Raw genomic sequence first — 21,306 nt, 5'->3', positions numbered from 1 at the left:
ACTCTTGATTTTAAGACCAGGAAAAGGCATCAAGAGGAGTCACATTTTCTCAGCAGGCCTCTGCAGCGAGTCTGTAGCCAACGTGTGGCTCTGCTGCCATCCCAAATGTGCCGTTCCCTTGCCCAGCCTGGCTGCAGCTGGGGGGATCTGCTGGGCATGGCTGGAGATTTTCATGACCAAAATCCTCCAGCAGCATCCTGTTTACATCTGCCCAGTCCTTTGTACAGCACAAATCTACCCTTCTTGCAGTTTAAACATCGAAATTATTGCAGATTGCTGCCCTTGCACTGCTAATGTACAAATACACAAAAAGCAACTTCAGTTTAAAAATGACATTTATTTTAAATTACTGCCAATACATGAACATAAAACTATCAACTGAAGTTTACAAACCTAATTTATTGTTACAATCATGCTATGTAAATAGATACAAATACCCACTTCAGTTAAAAAAAAATAATTTACTGGAACCCTCTACTACCACTCACTACACACAAATATCAACTGAAGTTTAACAATTTAATTTATTACATAATTCTACAACTGTATGGCCCATATATGAATACAGAAATACAGATATCCCTCTCTAAAGAATCCCAGATCCAGAACTCAAAAAATAGAATTCTAGAGCTATACAATTCCATACATACTGAAATATAAGTATATAAAATCATAAAAACATACAGATGTAAATATATATTAAATATTTCATGTGAGATATAATGAGACATCTATAATACACACATATCAAATTCCGCTATAAATATGCAAATATCAATGTACTAATATAAAAATCATTCCAACCCCATCAATCGATCTATTCAGGTACCCAACTGAACAAGTATGTAAATATAACTACAGATGTAAACAGATCGATATACATGCATCAATATACCCATACAAATAGATATACAGATGGAAATATCCCCATTCTTCTAACTCTCTTAGTCATACTCCACACATCTATAAACAGAATTAAATCAGGAGGGATTGCAGCCGCCGATGTTCCCAGGCTCTCCCTCGGTCTCTTCCTCCCGTGCAGAGCAGCTCTCCTGGACGGGGACAGCAGATGGGACACCTGGCAAGCAAAGGGAACACCGAGTCAGGATTGGGACGTTTCCCTTGGCAGCAGCTGCACTTCCATCGGGGAAGAGGAAATCTCAGAGCCTCCCCAGGAGGGTTAGAAAGAAAAAGCAGGCCCAGCGGGCCAGGCTGTGGCGAGCGCAGCCCCGGCGGGACCGTCCCGCAGCCCCCGGCAGCGCGGCACAGCCGGCACCGCTGCCGGGCCCTGCCGGCACAGCTGCCTTGCCCAAGGACAGCCCCTGTGCCGCCCGGGGCAGCCGCGCTGAGCGGCCCCAGCACGGGCAGGGCCCGCTCCTGCCCAGCCGGCCAGTGCCTGCGGCCAAAGCCCACGCCAGCCTCACGCCCACCCTGCCTCAGCGGCCCTGGGGCCTCACCCAGGGTCTCGGGCGGCAGCAGCAGGTCCATATTCGCTGCTCTTGCTGTGGCCTTCCGCTTCTCCCTGCTGGTTCTCGTCACTCTCCCGCTCTTCTCAAGGTCTTCAGGGCAGCTGTGGCAAAAGTGGAGGCTCTGGAATTGGTTCCAAGGGCTGGCAGAGCCACAGGCCCAAACCCCTCTGTGCTCCCTGCTGGCCCCCTCCATCCCCTCAGCCCTGCCATCCCCTCAGCAAACCCCCAGTCCTGCCAGTTCCTGCAAACTCTCAAAGTCCTCTCACCCCCCTCACTCCCTTCACACCCATTGAGTCCCCTCAGACCTGCCACCCCCCTCAGCCTGTGCCACTTCCCTTGTGGAACTTCTACCCCTCAGTCCAACCATTCATTCCCCACTTTTCCCATTTCCCTCAGCCCCACTGGTCCCCTCAGCTCCCTCTAGAGCCCTCAGTTCCTGCCACTCCGCTCAGTCCTCCCAGTTCCCTCAGTCCTAACACCCCCCTTAGCCTGTGCCACTTCCCTGTCCCCTCAGTCCCCACCATCCCCAGCAGCTCCTCCACACCTCTCTGCTCCACCATTCCCTTCAGCTCTCCCAGTCCCTTCAATCCCCACCATTCCCCTCTGCTCCCCCACCATCGCTTCAGCCCCACCAGCACCTCAACCATCACTGTCCCTTCAGTTTCACCTCTCCCCAGCCCCCTCTGGCTCACCGTCCTCCAGCAGCTCCTCAGGGCACAGTGCCTGCGGCCACCGGCAGCTCCCACCGCTCCAGGGACACCGGGGCTGCAGCTGCTGCAGCTCCGCCCGGCCCGGCCGCCAGCTCGGAGCCAGCACAGGAAGAGGGGACAGAGGGGGCACAGGGGCAAAAGCAAGAGGTGAGAGAGGAAGCAGAGCAGGAAAGAGCTCAAAAAGCTGCCTATACCTACACAGATATCAATCTATGTACCTAATGCTCCATACACCTATAACTATATAAATATATAACTATGCACATGTAGCTATTTATAAACTTAACTGCATATATATAAATGCAACTGTACACATTTAAAAATGTAACTATGCAGACCTAGAAATACAACTATGCATACATAAATAAAACACTATACATAAATATATATAGAAATTTACCTCTATACAGATCTTTAAATTCATCTATCTAGACATATATATACAACTGTATAAATCTAGAAATATAACTACAGAGATAGATAAATATAACTATACACATCTATCAATATCACTATAGACAGAGGGATTGCACCTGCCCGATCTTCTCGCAGGCTCTCCCTCGGTCTCTTCCTCCCACTCAGGACAGCCCTCCTGGAGAGGTCAATCAGATGGAATCTGGGAAGCAAAGGGAACACTGAGCCAATATTGGCCCTTGTGCACATCTCCCTTGGGCAGCAATGGTCCTTCTTCTGAGGGACTGTTAAAGATGGCCTCAAAGGCAGACTCTCACTTGGGAGTTTGAAGGCTGCTCTTTAGAGAACAGGGAGCATTCCAAGTTTTCAAAACCTCCAAAGGTTTGAAGTATCCCGATAGAGTCTCAGCACCCGCAGTGCAAATGGCACCAATGAGAGCTTGAAGCACAGACAGTCCCAGCTCCCACACAGAAGCCCAGCCTTGTTCCTCCTCTGTGCTGACAGAGACACCTCAGTCCTCACTGAAACGGCTGAAGCTGAAGGGGGCTGTGAGCTGGGTTATGAACCACATTGGGACACCCGGGTTGGTGACACAACTCCCACAGGGTCAGGGTTATTCACGGCTCTCTGGCCACAGCACAGCACTCAGTGTCAGTGCCTCTGGAGAAGCGTGGAGGGCAGGGCTCGGGGAGGCTGTGCCAGAGCAGGATTTGAACGAAAGGGACCAGGGAGCACCAACCCTGCAGACAGGAACTCAACTCTTCTCATCTCCCTTCCTGCCAGAGGCAGGCTCAGAGCAGCCGCCTCAGAGCTCTCTAAAGCAGTGTGGGCTCTCTCCTTACCAGGCTCCTCGGGCTCCAGGGAACTGTTCCCACAGCTCATGGTGCCAGGCAAAGTTCCCTCTGCTGCAGCCCTGTTCCCGGCCTCCCCTCCTGAAGACTCAGGGGCAACATTAATATTCCCCTTGAAAGAAAACCAGAAAGAAAGAAACCCAAAGATCACTTACTGTTTTCTGCAGGGACACAGTAGATCAGAGCCTGCCACATTTTCTTCTCTTGAAGAAGAAAATGCTTTTGAAAACTGCTGTGTCTGAGTTTACAGAAGACGAAAGCTCATCACACTTGGCAATGAGATATTGGGATCCCAAAAAATCCCACTCGCCACCTTGACTCTGCCCTTCCTGGCTAATATATCTGCAGCAGGCAGTGGGTCTGCATATTAAACAAAACAGAGAAATTCTTTGGCAAAGTTGTCTAATAATACGCAAAAAGGCCAGTGCCAACACAGGAACTGAACGCTCCAGGCAAGGCTGGGAAGAGGCAAGGGTTAAGAGGAAGGGGATTCCTCAGTCAAAGAGGGAATCTGGCAAACACAAGGACTCATGGTCCCTGACTGAACTGCTCTTCCACACAGAAGAAGCCCCTGGGCTTCAAGGAGTCCTTAACCCTTTCATGTCCAGCATCATCATTGTCCTGCTCACCAATCACACAAGTCATGGGGCCTCAAAACCAACACTTCTGCCCCCTAAAAGCTCCACTGCTCACACACTTTCATCCCTTGTTCCTAACAAAGTCTAGGCCCCAAAGGCCTTCAACAGTGGAGAAGATGAATAGCCAGAGATCTGCCAGGATGAACCACACTTCTCATAGAGATATGATGGAACTCTATTTATTCTATTGTCAGACCCATAGTTATACCCTAATTCTCCAAGCATGCATAAGCAAGCTCCATACTATTGGATTACAGCTACTGTTGATGCAGCCTTTAATAGCAAGTGATTGGTTACAGATTAATATGCACACGACTAACTAACATAAGTCTTTCTCTTTCGATGGTCAGCATCCCCCTCCGCCACATCCTGTCGGGTTGCCACATCAGCATTGCTCCTCTCTTTTTTCTCTAGTCAAGGACAGTTCACTAACACAGCTTGGATTGTGCATGTACATTCACTCAGCAATTTCTCTACAAAGATTGACTTCTCAAACACAGTCCAAAAGCTGCCAAAGCTTCCACTTCATCACCACAAAGGCCCCTGCACCAGGGATTCTTCCCAGCAAAAGGGGCACTCAAACCTGGCCAACACAGGCTCACACCTCTCATCCTCACTAAGGGGGGAGGGAAACTTTCTCATCCCTCTTCTTTTGGAAGCTTGCTTGACCAAGCAAATCCTTCCTTGTCCATTCAAAGCTTAATCCAAGAAGCCTTTGCTTCTCAGCCATGCAACAACATTCACAGCTCTCAGCCCAGCCCCTTTCATTCCCACCCAATGGAGTTACCTGAGCACAGGGAGACCTTTCAGGCAGGGATGGTGACAGCATCTCCTCCAGTGTCTCAAGAACAAGGTCGAGATCCAGGGGTGGCAATTCCTCTTGCCCAGGACTATTCCAAGCCCAGCTGGAGGCCGTCCATGCTGCCCAACCAGCACTGCCAGGTGGAGCACTGGGGGCTGAGCTGCCCGGTGTGGCTGCAGGAATCCAAACACATTGGTCAGGCTCCAGAATGTGGCTTTGGGACACAGAGCTCTATTGCTGCCTTGCAGCAAACATCACAGGAAGCACACAGCAAACTCAATGCCAGAAATGTATTCCAACTTCCCAGGGGATTGGAAGACTGATTTCTTCCTCTCAAACAGTGTTTCTTCTAATTGATGATAGGTATGTACATTAAAGGATGGATTGTAAAACTGATCTACACACAAAGACTTTGTAATCTCAGCCTTTTCTATCTCCCCAGCAGCTTCTGGATGTGGCTGCTTCTGAGTTTCTCATCCCAACAGACCACAGAAAGTGGATGCACCCAGGAAGAGCCCAGATCTGCAGACACACATGCTAAAATTCAACTGTGACTGTATTGTAAAAAGCAACCTTGTGGGTGAGGCCGTATTCTGCAGCTGCAGCAGTTCTGGGGACACACAGAGCTCCTTGAAATTTAATAGCCTTCTTTGCAGGAGAGACAATCTGCAAACTCTGCAATAGCCTGTCAGCATCCTAGTTGGGCTTCATTCCAAGGAAGATGGGGGTGCACCTGACACTGACCGCTTGTGGACCAATGTTTTTTGCCTCTCCCTTTCATCCCTACAGAGAGGCTGCCTGGAAAACGGCCAGAACACCCTCCAAATCTGGAGGAAGGACAGCAAAAGCAGACAGAGATTGGTTTTGTTATCAAGGTCCTGCTTCCCAGTTCACTTGACAATTCCTGTCTGATTCACACTCGAGATGTACACATGACAGAGCACTGCAGGAAAATACTTCAAATGGTCACTTTTCATGATCTTCCTGAAAAGCAACGGTAGAAACTCTCTCCCTGCCTGATGGGCTGTAGGCTGGGGTGTGCTGCTCTGAAGATGTGCAGCTGCTGCTCTCTGGAAGTGCCACAAAATGGCTTTGATGGTCTACAGGAACCAGCGGAATGATGAGCTCAGGCTGGCGTAGAAATCTGTGTGTGTCCTCTGAAGAATCCTCAAGAAGTCTGGAGGTGGCAAACATTTTCCTGGGAGTTGCTGGGAAAGCCTCATGCTCTTGAGAACCTGGACTTGTGCTGGAAGGGCCTAGAGGCAGCTCTGAATCCTCAGGTGAGGCAGCACCAAGGTTCTGGCTCAAGGGAGCTGTGGAGCAGAGAGGAAGGAAGAAAGGAAGAAAAGGGAAGGCTGAGTCACTATTGGTCCTTGGGTATGTTTCCCTTGGCAGCAACTGCACTTCTGTCAGGCAAGAGAAAAGCTCAAATCCTCACAAGCAGGGTTACAAAGAAGAAATCCCCACATGTACTGGGGCTTTACAACAACCAATTCCTTGTCTACTTAGCTCTCCCCTACTCATTCGACAGTCTGGAAAAGTGTCCCATTGCAATTCCTTGGCAGGAGGCAACTGCCAGAAACCCAACTGCCGGGTCTTCTCCCTCTGCTCCAAAGGGACAGAAGGCTCCCTCCTGCTGGGCCAGACAAAGACCGAGCCCTTGGCACTCCGATGCACCCACGGAGAGCTCCCCAAGCATCCCCAGGCCCGGGCAAGGAGCAGAGCCAGCCACAGCTCAGGGCTGGGCCAGCTGCAGGCCGAACGGGCCAGGCTGTGGCGAGCGCAGCCCCGGCGGGACCGTCCCGCAGCCCCCGGCAGCGCGGCACAGCCGGCACCGCTGCCGGGCCCTGCCGGCACAGCTGCCTTGCCCAAGGACAGCCCCTGTGCCGCCCGGGGCAGCCGCGCGGAGCGGCCCCAGCACGGGCAGGGCCCGCGGCCAAAGCCCACGCCACCGTTTGTGCCTGCAGCTCCCACCCTGTTTTTTGCTTCGCCACCGGTGGTTCCTGCCTGCTCTCTTTCTCTTTCTCACGCTCAGATGTGGGCAGCCGAGACCGTGGCTGAAAGCGCTGCTCGGCTGGGCCTGGCCGCCAGCCCAGCCCCCAGCACGGCCACAGGGCACAGAGGTGGCACAGCAGACAAGGCAATGGGGACAGAGGCAGCAGAGTGGGGATAGAGGTGACAAAGCAGCAGATGCCTTGACAGGTACCAAGAGACGTATCTAATTATCCATTGACACAGAGCATGTGAAAGAGCGGCCTCTAGAATGAAAACCTTAGCTTGATAGGTGTCACTATAAACATCTAGAAGCAGAACTAGAGGGAGAGGGGTTCCAGCTGCCCCATCTTCACAGCTTCTCCCTCGGCCCCTGTAGTGGTTTGGTCTAAAATACTCATTACTGTTTATCTTCTGTGAGATAAGAATTAGGAGAAATGCAAAGCAGGCACCAAACTTGAAAGAATATAAAGAAGTTTATTAACAGACCTAAAAGAAGGGAAAAAAAATTATACCACCTTCAGAAGTCTCCTCCTCCCCCACCTTCCTCCCTTCTCCCACTGACAATGTAAAAAGACAACCCTTAAGATGTTCAGTTACCACTGCCATAATAACCTTGTTCAGTCCATTTAGAAAGAGAAGTCTCTTCTTGCTCATGCTATGAAAACAGTAGCACAACGAGACAGCCACCCACTTCCAAATATTGTTCAGTCCATTTAGGAAGAGGAGTCTCTCTGCCTGCATGTGAGTCCCTTCCCCCGACTTGCAGCTTGTTCAAGGTCACACACAGATAGCAATTGGTTTTCCCGCGTTCGAGGGTCCACTCTTGAAGTTTTTTGGGGTACAATTTTAAGGTTGAGCCGTTCAGAAACAAAACCAGAGGTCCTTCTCCTTCCCTGGGAGCAAAGGGTCTTCCTCATCTTCATTGTTAGGACTATCTCTGGGAGCATCTCTAGGAACTGAGGTTTTCTCCTTTCCCATTTGGAGCAAAAGTCCTCATCTGGTCCATCCCTCCCTGTCCAAACTTCTCATGAAATTACAGCTGCATCAGCATCTGCCTATCTCAGCGCAGGTGCTTTTGCTTACGAGTTGAACACTCCAACCCCCCAGATCTTCATGGAATTACAACGGGATACTCTGATATATCATAGCTTCACAACAGAATTTCAGCTTTAAGCATCTCCTCTCTCTCTTCCCTAGGGTTTTCAGCTCTTCACAGCAATAAAAAGGGTTACTCTCACCTCGGCCTTGCAGCTTTGCAGCTGGAATGTTGAATTTTTCTCATCGAAGTGGAGGGGGGGGAGAGCCAAGCCGCTCTGGCTGCCCACGGCAAGGCAGTGGGGGGGGTTCCACGGCTGGAACAGGTCCATCGGCTCCAGGATGGCCGTGGCCCGGCCCGGCCTGGCCCAAGCAGGGCCTGGCCGGGCCCGCTGGCCCCCACTCGGGGCCCGCAGCCACCTGTCCCAGCGCCGGAAACGAGAGAGAGCTTGGGGGGGGGAGGTTTGCCTGTTCTTAAGTGTGGATCACAGAGGCCGTCACAACTTTAAGTGGCTTAGAGAATTGTCCATATTCAAACTGGCCGCTGATAGGTTCTATCAGGTCCCAGAGGAAACTGTAAGCACCCCTTAGCAAGGACATCCCTTCCGGGACTATGCTTGCTAACCTATGACAAGGTCATAGTGAGAATTCCAGCTGCTTGACTTTGGGCCTTTACTGCCTCAGTGGAACAGAAACATAACTCAGTCTTACACTTGGTTACAGATTTTGGGGTTTTTATACCCTATAGATTTTTGCCACATGCTCCTGGAAATAAATACCCAATTTCAGTGCCCATTTGCCTGCAAACTATGGAGCAGCAGCAGAGGAGTCCAAGAAGCAGCACATTAGAATTTCATGTTGGAGCAATTGGGTGGGGTGGGCTTGAGGTTCCCAGGCAGAAACGTGTGGTTTGTGTGTGGGTTTGCAGCACGCAGCCCTGGGCAGTGCCTGGAGTGAGATCTGTCCTTGCTCACCTGTGCTGGGAACAAGGAGAGCACCTGGATTTCTGCTGGAGGATTCCTTACAGCTCGTGGCATAGGCCAGGGTCAGAGTGTGAGGACATCAGGCCAGTGTTCCCCTGGTGTTACACGTCCTTTGGGAGGGGGGAAGAAGAGTTACTGAGTGCCTGAAGTGATTCCAAGAAAATACCGAGTGACCTTTGGTGGACTTGTTTTTCTTTCTCTTTTAAGGAGGATGTCAGTGTTGTCCCTGGGCATTCAGGAGAGCAGCCTGTGAACAGGGCTGCCACAGAGACAGCCTTGCCTGGCAGCACAAGCAATGGGACCAGCTCTCTGGAGCCAGAGGAGCCTGGTAAGGGGAGAGCCCACATTCCTTGAGAGAGCTCTGAGAGGGCTGCTCTGAGCCTGACGGGCAGGAAGGGAGATGAGAAGAGCTGAGTTCCTGTCTGCAGGGTCGGTGCTTCCTGGGCCTTTCGTTGAAATCCTGCACCGGCACCACCTCCCCGAGCCCTGCCCTCCACGCTCCTGCAGAGGCACTGACCCCGAGTCCTCTGCTGTGGCAACAGAGCAGTGAATGAGCCTGACCTTGTGGGAGTTGTGTCATAACCCCGATGTCCCCATTCCGGCTGAGGGCCATGGATCCATTTGCTGCAGGGTGACAGCGCTATGCAGGCAGCACTGAGTGAGGTGAGTGTTGGAGCAACAGGAAAAACCCCACCAAAATGCTGAAGCCAGTGCAAAAGTCCAAACTTCTTGCCTCAAATCACAAAATTTGGTACCGGTCTGCTGATAACCTGAGACACAGGAGAAAAACAAGCAGCAGAACAGCTGAGGCCAAAAATTTCTCAACTCTAAAGTAACTAAAGGAAAATCCAGTAACTAAAGGAAAAGCCTGAACTCAGATTAGCAAGAGCTCCAAGGAGAGAGGGAGCACTTTGGATCTGCATTCCAGAGCAAAGCTGGTGCAGCCTGCAGTCCTTGTGTGGAGCTCTTTCCCTCCCAGCTGTTCCTCCCAGAGCTGATGGCAGAGTTGGCAGAGCTGTGTCTCACTGCAGAGGGAGTTCCTCAGTCCCAGGGAACGGAGCTGGTTCATGACTCGGCTCACAGCACCCTTCAGCTTCAGCCGTTTCAGTGAGGACTGAGGGCTCTGTCAGCACAGGGAAAGAGCAGGGCTGGGGTTCTTTGTGTGGGCTGCTTCTGTCTGTGGTTAAAGCTCTCGTGGGTGCCACTTGCACTGCAAGGGAAAGCCCCAGACCTTGCTGGGTTTTTTTTCTTTCTAAGCCTGCTTGGGAGGATCTGGGATATTATAGTCCCTGAGAGAAGTATAATTGCTGCCAAGGGAATTGTGCACACAGCTGATACTGACTCAGTGTCTCTTTTTCTGGCTTTCTCCAGACCCCTCGAGGACAAGTGAAGGGGCTTCTGGATTGCTCCCAGGTAAGGAGGCTTCCCCAGCTCTTCCAGAGAAAGTGGTCACCACTCTGAGCATTTAGGGGCTTTTGACCGATGCCGCCTCCGGGCACGGTCCTAGTTGACACTTGTTTGTTTGTTTATTGTAAGGGCTGTTGTAGTCATCTGAAGACATTTTTAGACTGAAGTTGATAGTTCATGTATTAGCAGTGCAGTTGTAGCAATTTCCCATCAATTAAAGTTTTAATTGGAATGGGTGTTGATCTGTGTTACTCAAAGCAATTAGCAGAGGTAAACATTATGATACTGGAGGACTTTGGCAATGAGTGAAGGCAACTGGGGGAAAATATCCAAGCATGCCCAGCAGATCCCTCAGTTCAGTAAAGCGGGGCAATGAAACCACAGATCTTTGATAGCTCAATCCACTGTGTCAATAACTCCAAGATCCAGAACAAGTTCCCTGTGGAAGAGGTGAAAAGGGGAACAGCTCCAGGGGAACGCTGGCCGATGGATTTCTCTGAGTTACCCAGCTGTGGATGTTCCAGGCGTGTGCTGCTTTTAGCAGATGCATTTTCAGGATGTTGGCTGGCTGGGCAAGCCCTTGGGAAAGCTCCACTGAGCTTTCTGCACTTGTGTAACACGGCCAGAGGTGCAGAGCTGCTGGAAAGCCCTGCAGGCCTCATGCTGATCTAGCCTGGCAGAACTTTACACTGTCCCAGCACAGAAAGGGCTTCAGCAGCTCCTGCAAGTCCCTCTGCCTTGCTGGGGCTGAGAGACCTTCCCCAGTGGAAACAAAGGCTGTGCCATGTGCCTTGCTACCTGGATGTGGTAGGAATGTGCACCTGCGCTGGGGGACAGCAGGGAAGCAAATTCATTCCTATGAACTATTACAGTTAAACCATTGGTTTGAGAGCAAAAGGAAAATGTTAATTTAAGAAGTAATTTTCCCTGGATTTTTTTGACAAACTGTGGTCTGTTGGCAAAAGTAACACTGTCCTTGTGAGTACAGACCTCCGTGCAAGATGAACAGACTGTCATCACAGAGGTCACATCTGCAGGATGAAAACCCTCTGTGCCATTACTTTGATGTAAGCTAAGCACAAGTGACACAGCTCTTCCTCCTCAGCAAGGACTTGCCATTGAAATGTGAACAGACACAGCTCTTGTTTACAAGTGTTGCTGAATTGTCAGACACATCAGCCAAACACCCTCTCGTGTCTTTCTTTGCCTCTGGCTGTTGCTACTGAGCTGCTGCTGAGAAAGGAAAAGGCAGAGCCCTTCAGGGTTCACAGAGGAGACTTTCCAACAGGTAGAAACTTCCTCTTCTCTTTTGTTTTCCAACGACAATAGAGGATTTTGTCCCAAACCAATGTGTCAGCAGCTGCAGACATGCTGAGGAGCTGAGAAGTTGTGTGTGGCCATTATGACCAGGATCTGAACAGCCTGAATTTTCACTGCTCTGAAATCCAGGGCCTTTAGGTAGTGACTGATAGGTAGGTTCTGACTTTAGGTTGTCAGAAAATGCCCTGTAGATAGAATCAGAATTCCCAAGGATTCTATCCTCTCCCTCTCCCTTCACTCATTTTGTCTCTTATTTTCACATACAGAGTTTTCGATCATCTGTCCCATCCAAATGTAATTTACCAGCCCTTCATCACCTCTGTCAGATACTGTTTGAAAGTGTCCTCTCTGTTCTCTGAGAGGCATCTCTACACCATCCTGCCCGTGCAGATGCTCTTGCTTGGTGACAGAGGCTGCCACCAGCACCTGTGAAGTCACAGCTGCAAAATTTATGCTGGCCTGAGGCACTTCCCTTGGAGTGGTGTGGTGATGCGATACCTTTATTGTATTTTTACAGACGTTTTCTGTACCCCAATGGTTCATCCCTACCTTCCCCACTCCTATTCCCAGTTGGTTTGCCCCAGACCCAAGCCGCTCCCCCGGTGCTCCCTACATGGTTGTTCTCCTCCCCTTGTTCTAGCTCTTTCCCTATCAATCACCCAAACCCCTCCTGTTGTTCCCGAAGGTCCAGTGTCCATCATCTGAAACCTCCCAGTTTACCCTTATATGGTCCCCATCAATCCCCCGAGACCCTACCCCTCTAGATACCTCCCCCTTTGGAAATCCCCTAAACCTCGATGCCCCATTGGGGCATGTGATCCCTTTCCCTCCTCCCCTTGAGGCTATTGGCCCAAGGAAATGTCTATCCTCGTCCATATCCCTCCCTGAGAGATTTCTATTGTTCCCCAGTTAAGCCATCCCCATTGTACCACCTCCCTGTCTAAGAGGTTCCCTGGAGCTGCTGGAGGCTTGTCCCCTGTTAGTTGCCTCCAATAAGCTTGGATTATCCCGTGTGGCAAGCCTCCTTGCTACTTTTTATCCTCTCCCTCGTCCGGACTGCTGACAGCCACTGTGCCTGGAGCTTCAGCTCCCGTGGGCAGAGCTGAGCTCCTGAGGAGCAGCTTTAAAGCCAAGAGCCTCCAGCTGCTCCCCACTCCTGTCGCACACCGCAGGAGCTAGCCTGGGCAGTGGTCAGTGGCGGTCATTGCGACAGAGTGGAAATACCAGTAGGAGCTGATGCTCTGCCTCCTTGTGCTCCTGAATCCCTGGAATCCCTCCTGCTCTACTCAGGGACATGGGGCAGCACTACCAGAGGAGGCAGAGGATGTGTAAAAGCTCCAGGGACACTTTGGGCTGGGGCTCTGGACAGCAGTATCTTACCCTGGGCCCATGGGTATCACCACACTCCTCCAAACAGTCTTTGCTTTTTGGGGGAATCTCTTCAGTTTTAGACACTTGTGACTCTGAAGGAAGCCAAAGACTTGGTCCTTTATTCTGATGAAGCAGATGACGGGCAGTTCCTCTGCCCACGGAAAAAAACCTTAACCAGTTCTTTTGACCTAAGCAGCCTCCACTGACAAAGCATGCACTTTGCAAGAGCTATGTACAGGTGTGCCAGGAAAGTTCCAGTGCAGCTGGAGGTGCAGATCCTACCCAAGAGGTGTCCCTGCTTTGGGAGGAGAGAGGAGCGAGCCCATCTCTGCTCTGTAAAGCTGCTCAAAATCACCTGTAAAGGTGCTGTTTTCAACCAGTGGTGGATTCCTCACTGAAGGATACAGAACAACTCAGATGTCATGTGCATATGATAAAGAAAACATAGTTCAAAATTTCATCCTGATGAAGAGGTTAGAAAACCTGTTCTAATACTTGTCTTTGTTCAGCACTGTCCAAACAGAGAAAAAATTGATTTCCCCATGCTGAGACAGTTTTGCAAGAGAGTATCATTCCAGCAGAATTACACCAAAATGTATGACTGCTAATCTTGTGTGGCAAACATCTAGGAAACATAATCTTTTATTTAAGTAAGGCAATGAACTATGCTCCTTACTGCATGAATAAGTCAGTAAATATGTGATGAAAAATTACATGATTCCTACTGGCTGGGAGTATGCTGTCATTTAGAACACAGCTATCAGGCCTGAGCCATCCCTCACTCAAGGCTACAGCAAAGCATCTTCTGGTGAGCAGTTTTCTGATGGTTTAGGAACTTAAATCCTGACCTCGTTCTCGCTTCTGTTAATTACTTCTCCATTTTGACAGCTTTCTGGAAAAAATACTGCTTGTTTCAAAAGATAGATCGTCCCTCAAAAATACCGTATTCTTTAAAAATAAATCAAAACACAATGCAAACTATCTAGAACAAACCAAACCAAAAACCAAACAAAACAACCAGAGCAAAGAAAAGGCCAACTAACCCCAAACCACATCAGACCTCTGATTGAATTGCTGCATTACAAAGAAATTAGACATTAGAGTTATCACGGTATGATTGACCTTGTTGCCAGATGAAGAATTGTGTGTACACCTGGTGGGTTAATACGATGCTTATTCTTCAAAAACCACTGCTCTGTGGAACTGTAAAATGCTCATTCTGTAGGACCATGTTAAACATTGGCTCAGAAGAAGAAAGGGGGAGCAACCAGCTCAGTTATGCCAACTTTTTCCTTTCTAGGAAGTAGCACCATTTCACCAGGTGGTCAGGTGATCACTGGGGATCACTGACCACCAGGGACAGAAAAGCACATGCAGAAAGGAGAGGGAATCCCTGTTAATGATTTCAGGCGGATGATAATCATACGCATGTTTACTCCAGGAAAATCAGTGAATCTGGATGTAAAATCTAGTCTATCAACAGTAGCTTTTTCTGTACTCGCCATGAGGCTACGTGGAGTTATCCCCCAAACATCTGGTCAAATGAAGGATCCCTGCTCTTTAATGCTACACTGGTATAAAGGAGTTTTATTTTACTGAGTTTTGGTAACAACCTGACTCAGAGCAGATGAACTAAACTGTCATACATGAAACCCCTAATTGTGCTTGGTCTTTGCATATTAAGTGCTTTAGTTAATTAATTCTGAGTTAAATATTTTAAATGTTAAAATTAACCCATCAGCCCAGGTACAAAAATCAAGTTCCATTATCAGTGTTTTCAATTGTTCAAAGTAGTTTATTAAGAGAGTTGCACCCTTCCCAGTTAAAAATTCCCCAGTTAAAAATCCCCAACTTATGCTCCCTTTTCAAACTTCAAACCACCTGTACACCATAAGAGTTATCTTTCCTGTGTTTACTGTATACTTTTACAAGTGTTTTAAGACGTGTTGGATGTATTTTAATATTTTTTTAGGCGTTTTTACTTCCACTTTGGTCCAAAGACTAACTCCAAAAACCCCAGTTTCTAACAGCCAGCAGCTATTTTTAGCCCCCTAGCCCTTAACCCTGCAGGCAAGCTCCATGGCAACCTGAATTTTAATGAAGGCATTTTAGCATCCTTATCTCAACTGATACCACCCCTCTGACAATGATGAGCCATTGGTGGACGGAGATGATCTATCAAAGGGAAAGCACCAATCACTTTAAACCGAAGGGGCGGGCTGTGGGCGGGCTGGGGAGAAGCAAAGGCACTATAAAAGAACGAGACAGGCTTCAAAAAGTTGAGAGTGAGAGAGGGGGGGGGGGCGGGAGGAGAGGGTGTTGTCTGCATGCTGGCTGTGGTGGACATCAGTGCTGGTGTCACACACTGCAGGAGGGCAGGGCCATATGATGACTGGCTGTGCCAAGGAAAGGAATGAAAGGCAAGAAATGCTCAGGCCTCTGCACAAGGACACCCTCCTGTCGCCCTGGGCCCCGTTACCTGCCCCACCGTCCCCGCAAGGGCACAGGGCTGTCGCCCTCGGTGCTGCACCTGCCGAGCCCAGATGGCCCAAGCAGGCAGGGCGGAGAAACAGGAGTGGTGGCTCTGCGATGGGCACTGGGAGCTGCTGAATTCTCTGATGGCAGCCGCCAGCACTGCAGGCAGCACTGGGAAAGGCCTGGCTTCACTCTCCAGACCTTTCAGTCTTGCTCATCAGAAGTCAGGGTCTGGGCCAGCTGGTGGAGATGGCACTGTTGTTCTCTCTGGCACGACGGGAGCGCAGCCGCCTCTTGGGCTCCTTGCTGCAGCGGCCCACAATGACGCTGCTGAGGCCATGGACCAGCGGTGCCGTGCGTTCCTCGAGGCAGTTCTGCAGCCTCAGGAGCAGGATGGCTGTGTCCGGACCGTGGAGGCAGAGCTCCCGCAGGATGGAGCTCTGTGTAGCCTCTGCCAGGCACCACTGGTTTGGGAATATTCCCTGCAGCCTCCAGTGCAGCCAGGGCCGCATGGGCTCCAGGAGGTACTGTCGCTGGCGGAAAAGTCCTGCCAAGGCCTCGGGCAGGAGGCCACCCACAGCCTCCTGCCCTGAGGGCCCCTGCTCAGCTGGGGACAGTGTCCCCTTTGGAGAAGGTGCAGGGGACAGCACAGGGCGATGGGAGCTGTTCTCATCCAGGTGGCCAGGAGCTCTTCCTGCCTGGCTGCTGGTCTCTGCTGACTTTGCAGGGGAGGTGATGCCAAACTGCACATAGTCCTGTTGGCCTCTCTCAGAAGACCTGACAGTCTCTCTGGGTGTCCTGCAGAGCGGGCACGAAGAATTTGTTATTGCCCACCGCAGGATGCAGCCCAGGCAGAACTGGTGGCCACAGGGCAGATCTGAAGCCGCATCTCCTGGCAGATGGGGCAGCTGCTGTCTGTCCGTGGGGCCATTGCTGTGCTCTGCAGATCATCGGGGCTAGCTGAGGAGCAGGAGCTGCTTCTCCTTGCTGGTGTCACATGCTGCAGGAGGGCGAGGCCACGATGACTGGCTGTGCCAAGGAAAGGAATGAAAGGCAAGAAATGCTCAGGCCTCTGCACAAGGACACCCTCCTGTCGCCCTGGGCCCCGTTACCTGCCCCACCGTCCCCGCAAGGGCACAGGGCTGTCGCCCTCGGTGCTGCACCTGCCGAGCCCAGATGGCCCAAGCAGGCAGGGCGGAGAAACAGGAGCGGTGGCTCTGCGATGGGACTGGGAGCTGCTGAATTCTCTGATGGCAGCCGCCAGCACTGCAGGCAGCACTGGGAAAGGCCTGGCTTCACTCTCCAGACCTTTCAGTCTTGCTCATCAGAAGTCAGGGTCTGGGCCAGCTGGTGGAGATGGCACTGTTGTTCTCTCTGGCACGACGGGAGCGCAGCCACCTCTTGGGCTCCTTGCTGCAGCGGCCCACAATGACGCTGCTGAGGCCGTGGACCAGTGGTGCCGTGCGTTCCTCGAGGCAGTTCTGCAGCCTCAGGAGCAGGATGGCTGTGTCCGGACCGTGGAGGCAGAGCTCTTGCCGGATGGAGCTCTGTGTAGCCTCTGCCAGGCACCACTGGTTTGGGAATATTCCCTGCAGCCTCCAGTGCAGCCAGGGCCGCATGGGCTCCAGGGTTCCAGGAGGTACTGTCGCTGGCGGAAAAGTCCTGCCAAGGCCTCGGGCAGGAGGCCACCCACAGCCTCCTGCCCTGAGGGCCCCTGCTCAGCTCAGCCTCAGATGTGTCTCCTATCCCTGACACATGGGGATGTTCCCCAAATGACCACCAGAGACCCTCAGGACACACCTGCTCTCACATCAAGAACTTCTGACAAGTGATTTAAATATGTCAAATAATTTGAAGTCATGTTTAGACTGTGAGTTTCAGCAAAGTAATGAGTTCCATTGATACAAACTAGTAAGTGAGATTGCTGGGTGTGCACGTGTTAGGGAAGTGATTCCCCGTGCACCCAGCGCTGAAATCAAGTAACGCCTCCTTTCTAATGCTGAGATGGCAGCAGGCATGGAGCCCTGCTTGGTAACCTCTCATGGTGGTCACTTCTACTGAAGAGCAAAGAAAGGTCAAAATGAAACATTTTCCAGTCCTTTCCCTCTGGTTGACCTTTTCTGGGGGCCAAAGCTCTGTGCCCCAGGTGGCCTGGTTGTGTGCAGAGAAATGCAGCCCCCGCAAAGCCCTTGGTTTTCCCACAAGTCATCATCACTCCTTCCCAGGTGCCCCCAGCTGTGGCAGGAGAGAGAGAGCCCACGGCGCAGTGGGCACTGTGCCCTCCCAGCCGGGGCTCTCTGGCACAGAGCAGCAGCAGCGCCAGCACCTTTCAACCCGCTCCTGGCCTTGGCTTCACGCGGGAGCCAGAAGCCTCTGGAAATCAGCACTGCCAGTTGCGTTCCCAGCTTGGAGCAGCTCCTGCGGGTGGGCAAATCCTGCCCGTTTGACTGCTTCCAAAGAGGAATAAAGGCAGAGGTAGAGATGTACCTACACAGAAGGGCCCAGGGCATGTCCAATAAAAGTGCAAATGTGTGGGGAGATTTGTTAGGAATTATTACAGCTGTTATGCAGTTAGTGCCATCTCTCCTGAATCTGTGCAATGCTTTGGGCCATTTTCTTGGTCTAGTTTCCTTTGCTTTGGTCCCATCTCAGTATTCACTTGGGGTACATGCTGTAGATGCTTGGGGCACTCTTTGAGTTACTCTTGGACCCCTTGAACAACAGGGTTTGGCCCACGAGGGGAGTTTGTGCTGCTTTGTGACAGAGGAGAACTTCCCAGGCTATTTTGTGTTTGCTGCAGGGAAGCTTGGGTTGCTTTGCATCAATTCACAGACCAACGCAGAGCAGCTGCTTTGTGATGTCAGGGCATGGTTGCCACATTGTGGTGCTGTCATCAGAAGGTTGCCTTGGTGCATGGAAGGCGTCAGTGTCAGAGCAGCTCTTGGGCTTGCTCAGAGCAGGAGCATCCTCCTGGTTGAGGCCTTGTCAGGGGGCAGCTGCACTCTGACAGGAGCCTTGTTTTTTCTTGTGGTAGAGCACAGTCTGCAAACTTGCACAGCAGTGCTAAAATCATGGAGGCACTTGCTGCTGCGGTTTGCACTGTGTATGGCATTGGTTATTCCAGCTATTACCTGACTAACCTGACACGTGAGTAGAGGTTTTTCCCTGGGTGTAACCTAACCAGGCTTGTGTAGGTCTTCCTGCTCTTTCTTAGTAACTGAGTTGATTTTGAAACAAAAAGACCATTAGGATGCCACTGCTTTGGTAAAGCTCCTGTCAACACGTTCAGCTAAAAAGAGGGTGTCTGTAGCCAGGGAGGTGCGGGCAGCATTTGCAAGGGAACGTGCAGGGGTTCCCTTCCCTCCAAGGGAGAGTCTGTGGCAGCCAAGTCTGTCATTTCCTCAGCGTGTTGGGTCAAGTAGGACAACTTTGAAAAGGCAGACTGGGAGATGTTCTCAGAAGGCCTTCAAAGAACTCTGCAGTTCTGCCTGGAATTCAGAGAAAGCTGCTTTTTTTCTACGTTTTGTCATTAAAGGATTTGACTGTCTAACAAGACCCTTTACTGAGTGCTAAAATAGTGATTCTTTTTGCAATGAAGTGCAAATTCCAAAACAGTGAGTGTCTGCTCTTAAACCTCAGAGCTGCACCTGGGCTGTTTCAAAGTAGAGCTATGACAGCTCAGGGCGGTCTGGGGGAAGATTTTCTGGGCAACTGTTTTCAGTAACTTAATGGGAATTAGTGCATGCAACTTATTTTTAAAAAAAAAGGACCTGAAGGGGAGGATAAAAAAGGCAGCTTTAGCTGTTGGGCAGAAGAGAAATATTGGGTGTTAAAGAACAATTTGCATTTTCTTGATCAAGTTTGTATTCATTTACTGGCAAAAGAGGCCAAAGCATAGGCACAACCAAGAATATTGTCCTGCTCTCTTGCTGGCTGTGTGGAAGAACTCTGTCTGCTGGAGGGCTCTTCTGAAAGGAAAATACTCTCTGTTTGAGTGCACTTATTCTGCTAGATTCACCAGTACAGGTTATATTTCACAGCATCTGGTTCATTTTCCCTTCCCACTGCAGGTCACCTGTTCCATGTATTCAGAGGAGTTGATCCTGAGGTGAGTGAGAAAGGGACCTTTGATGTTCCTGGTGTTTAGGAACTGTGGAGGAAGCTGTGAGCTTGGCCTGTGGGAGTAGAGTGAGGAGGGTGAACTGAGTGGGCAGAAAGAAAATCCATTTCCATGTGTGCAGCAGCAATAGCAAAGGCATCGCTGTGTAATAGCTGCTTTTGCGTTTGAGAGCTGTTGAAGAACTAAAAGCCCAGCTTTGCAGAGAGAACGTTGCTTGCTGAGAGTAGGCAGGGTGCGATATCTAATTCAGAGCAATATGCAGTAGTGTTGAATTAGGCCATTTTACTTTAGTTGGAGGCACTTGGAATCCCATTGCTATCCAAGGTTATGATTTCTCCTTAGGGTAGAGCTGGTTGTAGAGCTGAATAGAGATAAGGTTAGAAATGACAGGTAACTGCCTGTCCCTCACGCTGCTGCCTCTCCACAGAGCACAGAAGCAACCGCAGGCTCTCCTCTGGCTCCCTCTGCTCCTGGAGGAGAGGCCAAATGGGTGCAAAATGTCCCGACTTCTCCAGCTGTGGTCAGACGCGAACCTGAACGTCCTGAGCCAGTAAGTGCCAGTTGTGGTTGGGGCTGTCTTTAGAGGAAATGAGAGCTGCAAGTTTCTGAGCGGCCAGCACTTGCTGGTGGTGGCCGAGGATGCTGAGTGCTGGAGTGCTGCCAGGACCTAGCGATTCCCACCAGCCAATGAGAGCTGGAACATGGCCTTTGAGCTGTCATGTTTAGGCCGCAGCTTGCTGGGATTCCAAGAGGGGCAAACGTGAATCATGAAGGCTCCCCTGTCCCCAGAGGAGGGAGCGCTCAAAGGACACCGCTCTCAGCCTTGCCACACACGTAGGGGACACGGTGGCCTGGAGAGACGTGTCCCACTCCGCAGGCTGGCCAAGTAGCTGCTGGCACAGAAGCTGTTGATGTGAGCACACAAGTTCTTTGGGGTGGTTTGTCCACATGAGCTTCTTGGGTGGGCCTACCTGGGAGTAGTTCAGAGACACACTGGGGACGGGGAGCTGCTGCTTGAAGTCAGGGGCTTTGGTGCCTTTGTTGCCAGGTTGTTCTTTTGCCTCTTCAGGCAGAGCAGTCAGGAGCAGAGCTGACAGGGGCTCTGAGTGCGCCTGTGTTTTTGCTTTTGATAAGGTGCAAAGAGATGGTTGTGTTGTCCACGGAGCTGTGTGGGGCCACTCTTCTCCCGTGTGGCAAAAGAAACAAAGTGCGCAGTTGGGAACCCTTGTTCCGTGGCAGAAGCCAGAGGCTGCCATGTTTCTGCAGCTACTTTCTGTTGTGAAGTCTGTTTCTCCAACTCCATTTGAAAACTGCATTGGAGCCTAGAGTGGGGGCAAAGCTGCAGGTCCTTGAGTGCTGTCTCGTAGGGTTAAGAATAGGAAGGAGATCTTGAAGTTCTGGCTGCTGTATTTGAAGTCAACTGTGCAACTTTGTGCCTGGGGAGCTGCGTGGCAGAAAAGGAGCCAGGGGTGCCGGTGCACAGTAGCTGAACGTGAGGCAGCGTGTGCCCAGGTGGCCAGGAAGGCCAAGGGCATGCTGGCCTGTGTCAGCAATAGTGGGGCAGGGGGAGCAGGGCAGTGACCGTCCCCCTGTGCTGGGCACGGGTGAGGCCGCAGCTCGAGTGCTGGGTCCAGTGCTGGGTCCAGTTGTGGGCCCCTGTGAAGAAGCAAGACGTTGAGAGGCTGCAGCGTGTGCAGAGAAGGGCAAGGGAGCTGG

The 21,306-nt window shown here is 51.0% G+C and overlaps 2 long non-coding RNA genes across 2 annotated transcripts; one reads left to right on the top strand and one right to left on the bottom strand.

Moving 5' to 3' along the window:
• Positions 1 to 317: 317 nt before the first annotated feature.
• On the bottom strand, positions 318 to 2,249 carry LOC125319685. The gene is made up of 3 exons (XR_007200858.1): positions 2,162 to 2,249; positions 1,458 to 1,570; positions 318 to 1,078 (listed from the first exon to the last, which is right to left on the bottom strand). It is a non-coding gene; the product is annotated as an uncharacterized LOC125319685 (long non-coding RNA).
• Positions 2,250 to 17,439: 15,190 nt separating this feature from the next.
• On the top strand, positions 17,440 to 20,055 carry LOC125319415. Its single transcript, XR_007200725.1, has 3 exons — positions 17,440 to 17,945; positions 19,541 to 19,578; positions 20,018 to 20,055. It is a non-coding gene; the product is annotated as an uncharacterized LOC125319415 (long non-coding RNA).
• The last annotated feature ends 1,251 nt before the right edge of the window (positions 20,056 to 21,306 follow it).

The sequence above is a fragment of the Corvus hawaiiensis genome, chromosome Z (genome assembly GCF_020740725.1).
Source record: "Corvus hawaiiensis isolate bCorHaw1 chromosome Z, bCorHaw1.pri.cur, whole genome shotgun sequence".
Taxonomy (NCBI): domain Eukaryota; kingdom Metazoa; phylum Chordata; class Aves; order Passeriformes; family Corvidae; genus Corvus; species Corvus hawaiiensis.
Note: the sequence above shows the minus strand (reverse complement) of the source record. Positions and strands in the feature narration are given on the sequence as shown.